This window comes from Pecten maximus, chromosome 18 (genome assembly GCF_902652985.1).
Source record: "Pecten maximus chromosome 18, xPecMax1.1, whole genome shotgun sequence".
NCBI classification, from domain to species: Eukaryota; Metazoa; Mollusca; class Bivalvia; order Pectinida; family Pectinidae; genus Pecten; species Pecten maximus.
The window spans coordinates 28,170,086-28,174,863 of NC_047032.1; positions in this window are offsets into that span (position 1 = coordinate 28,170,086).

Sequence of the window (4,778 nt, forward strand, 5' to 3'; positions counted from 1 at the left end):
CCTTGGTGTTAAATACTTATTTATCCAAAGGTAACATTAATTTAATATTAGAATAGAGCTGATAAACGTTTTATTCATTAACAAGTTCATCAACCATACTTCGAAACAAGTTTCTGGAAATATCAAATTACATTGGAGTCATTAGTCTGATATCAACACAGAACTTAGGGGGTGTATGGAGTGTATGGACAATTCGTCCATGCTGTCCACCTTCAATAGTAATGATGACCAGTTGGCTGATGTTGTATGAACTGATACAATACTAATACTATATTTGTTATCTCCTCATTGACAACTAGTTATGTTGTGTTACTGTTTGCTATTACGAAGGGAGGGCTTTCATATGAATAGTTTGCTGCCATGTTCCTTTTCTAAGTGACATCTGAACAATAAAATGTTCCAAAAGAAACAACATCCTAGGCTTGCATTTCATTTTAATCAATACATTTATATATTTTCCTCTTTAACCAATTATATCATATTGTTGAAAATAGCAAAGCATTTATTAGAACAGTCGAATGGTTATATGAATATTCCGTATTTGATGTTTTAACAAAAAGGCAATAGCCGTATTGTTTTACTTCAATTTTTCTTGTCATAATTTTTGGTGCAAATTAAAAAAAGGAAGGTACTACCAGCAGATAAAAAGAAAACAATATATTAACAAAATGTACATCAGACCAGGTATTCTTGGAAGTTACAGCATTTTCTGTTTCTTCGGCGACATGTCAAATTCCCATTTAGATGTATGTAATTCACGTATTCAGCATTTATTCCAATTTTTCGAACTGCATTCACATCTCGTCATCTAGAAGTTGGTGGGCATCATAAAAAAACTTTGAAATGTCTTGAGTATCCGAGGAAGCCGATTACGTTTTACATATCATTTTTACTAGCGGAACTGAATTTTTACTTCGAGTTAAACAAGGTATTCGAGTTATCAGAGTTCAATATATCGAAGTTTGTCTTACGTAAATATTTTAGAAGCATAAATAGACTACTTTATACTTCAGTTCATAGAGGGTTTGATAAATTACTGGATGTGCAATACTAACACTCGCTGTACATAGTAAACACCTTAGTTTGTGTGTTTACCTAAATTATGTCCAATTTATTCTGTGTGTACATTTTATGTCTGCAATTAAACTTGCATTCACATTAAATATTACCCAAATATCCAGCATATATATTCGATTACGTGTACAGTATACAAACTCTGCATTAAAATCCCGATGTCAATAGCAATAAAAATTTTAATGTTATCATAACCGAATTTGTAATAGATGTGTTGCTTAGTCAAGTAGAATTAACAAACCATAAAAAAAATGTTGATGCTTTTCATTTCAATAAGGGTTTCTAGCAGAAAAGATATATACATATCGTATATATAGCATCAATGTACTAAAATCAATATTCTTCAAACGACACTAACATTAATATTTCGTCCAAAAAAGTTTCATTGAATGACCTAAGGTCTTATATCAAGTTGACGTTTATATATCTGGCTGTTTTTGAGTGTCGCTGATTTATCCTCGATTGTACATCCACGAGTCTGGTTTTTGCTCTATGCTATGAGCTAGTGGTACATATATATTGACGGCACTAGATTATCTATTATCACGAAAATACTTTTTGTTGACTTAGACATTTACATTCTTAAAGTTGTTTTTCATTTTCAAACGTGCATCCGAACCTCATTATCTCGAAAACAGTGGGAGCATGAATCAAATTCGGGATATCTTTAGTATTCAAGGGGAACATTTTATAACGTTTTTCACTGCAATAACTGCATTTTACTTTAGTTAAGCAGGATGTTCGAGTAATCGAAGTTCAATTTAATGAAGTTTGTATTTCGATAATGTCGGGAACGTTAATATTTTGAAAGTGTTTTTTTTTTCTTGATTTGAATCCTCATGACATGTAAAGTGTCCTCCAGAGGACATACTCCTATTTGGTATTACATGAAATTTTAATAAGCTTCACCACAAAGATTATCCTAATGTTATACAGAAAAAAATCAATATACAAAATATACGAAGAAAAAATATTCAGCACCCTAGATTAAATAAAATGCCTCACCACGTACCTAAAACAATGTTTACAAAGTAATTCTTGGAGCGAAAAACTAGAGGTAGAAATCTCAATAATATTCTGAATTTCGAAAAGGAAGACTAGACTTATCAAATGCCATACATAGAATATTCATCAGCTTACCTTTAAAATCCCTATACATTATATATCTGTAATATTTTCTCGAACGGACTCCCTGTTAAGTTTATTTACAATGATGGATATTCTAAAAGTGAATAAATTTACTTCACACAGTTAATATACAGTCTTAAATCTTTTTCAAATACATGTTGATAAATAAATTTACTCATGTATATTTGATGTAGGTATGGAACTTGTTTATGGCATGTTGACAGTGTTACATCAATACGACACTGCGTGTTCTGACTGAAATATCAACAGTCCAGTTATTTGAAGCATAACGCGCTTTAAATGAAAAGTAAGGTCTTTTATACAAAAATATATAAGGTATTGAAATTTCAAAGTGAAAAGTGATATGTTAATTTTAAAACGGTAATCAACATACTTTCTATTCACACTATTACCTAAATATGTGGAAAAGACATGTTTAAAATAATCCGTTTAATGTTATACTAATTAATCTAACAGAACTGAAAAAGTGGTCGTTATATCATGCGTATTTCGTCCACTCTGTCAGCTTCATGAGTTTTTAAATCACGATCTAATAACGATATGCGTTTCCGACTTGCATATTTAACTGTACCTCTTACATGTAATCGGACCCGGAAACCCCACCACCACGAAGTTATCGGGAACATATCTAACATGTTTAATGTTCTGTAAAATGTTTTTTAATTTCAAAGATGTCAATGAAGCTGCCTAATCTTAACCACTTTCGCGATCAGGTGCGATGAATGTAATTTGACCGTTTGTAGACAGTTGTAAGGACGTGGTTACTATTTTACGCTTGTATGATTTGGATGAACGTACGCCCCTCGGATACTAAGTATCTTGTACCTGATTATACCTTTATATGTTCGTCTGTGTCAATACTTTTATGATCAGCAGGCAAGATGAACCGAGCATATTAATACTGAGGAATCTAACATAAGGCCTGGTCTTCCTATCTGTGTCTTTAATTTAAATACTATAGAACTAAACTCACAAGAGCAAATTAGTTTTTTCGCAATAGGGTTTTACAAGTAGGTGTCTATCTCTGAAAATGATAAAATCCTTCATTATATATTTCATAATGTCAGATTTTATGCATTTCCTATGTTAAGCCTACAAATCGAAAATATAAATCATATACCCTATATTGATCATAGAGTATGTATATTTCTGTAATGAGATCTTTCCATAAATATAATAATTTTGCGTTCTGGAATATTCCCGATTGAAGGCAACTTACATGTATAAGAAAACATTCATTAATATTTGTAGAAATACATATCGGTTGTGTATAATTCGTCAAAGTACGATCCCCAGTGTAGTGGTTTGACCACGCGGAAGGATTCGATATTCACTGATGCGATACTATATAAAGAATCGTCAGATAAATAAGTGACGTACATATATCAAATAAATATCGAACATACGATGTTCTTTATTCTCACTCTAGAGGGATAGATAATGATGGCGGTGGGTGTGTTTCCATTGCTGTTGTGGCTTTGTGTACTAGGAAAAAGTAAGTGAAATATTTATACAGACTGTATGAAAATAGATTTTTTTGATAATATATATGTATGTATATGAATATTATAAAACATATACAATTTAATAACCATATAACAGCTAATATCTACGACAAAATACATTGAGATAATTAATATGGTATAAATAGTATCAAGCTAATTATACAGTACACCACATTTCCTTATAATACGAAATCATAAATTATATTTCTTGATGTTTAGATAAAGATTACCAAAGGCAATTAAGTATTACAATGTAGCAACAAAATGCACATGGCAGCGTTGCGGAATTAATCCGAAACGGGTTAGTTTTATTGTCAAGCGTCAGGTTAATTATAATTCGCAGGTATTTCGGCTTATAGACAAAAGTCTTTGGCTTGTACACAGACACCTTGATCGTTACCATATATTTAGGTGCACATCATGTCACAACATATCATGATTTTGGACGCATAGATTGTTTTTCTGTGTTGCGTTTAAAAATGAATTTAATAATAACATGAATGGTTTTCATTTAGATATCATATTGTGCATTTCGTTGATCTTTTCTCTTGTGTGTTGCAGTCTTGAAAAATGGTAGATAGTTTGATAGCATATAACATGATATGCCCACATCAGTGGTATGGTTTATGGAATGTTATTTATGATATTTTCACATCAGTGGTATGGTTTATGGAATGTTATTTATGATATTCCCACACCAGTGGTATGGTTTATGGAATGTTATTTATGATATTCCCACATCCGTGGTATGGTTTATGGAATGTTATTTATGATATTCCCACATGAGTTGTATGGTTTATGGAATGTTATGTATGATATTCCCACATCAGTGGTGTGGTTTATGGAATGTTATTTATGATATTCCCACATCAGTGGTATGGTTTATGGAATGTTATTTATGATATGTCCCACATCAGTGGTATGGTTTATGGAATGTTATTTATGATATTCCCACATCAGTGGTATGGTTTATGGAATGTTATTTATGATATGTCCCACATCAGTGGTATGGTTTATGGAATGTTATTTATGATATTCCCACATCAGTGG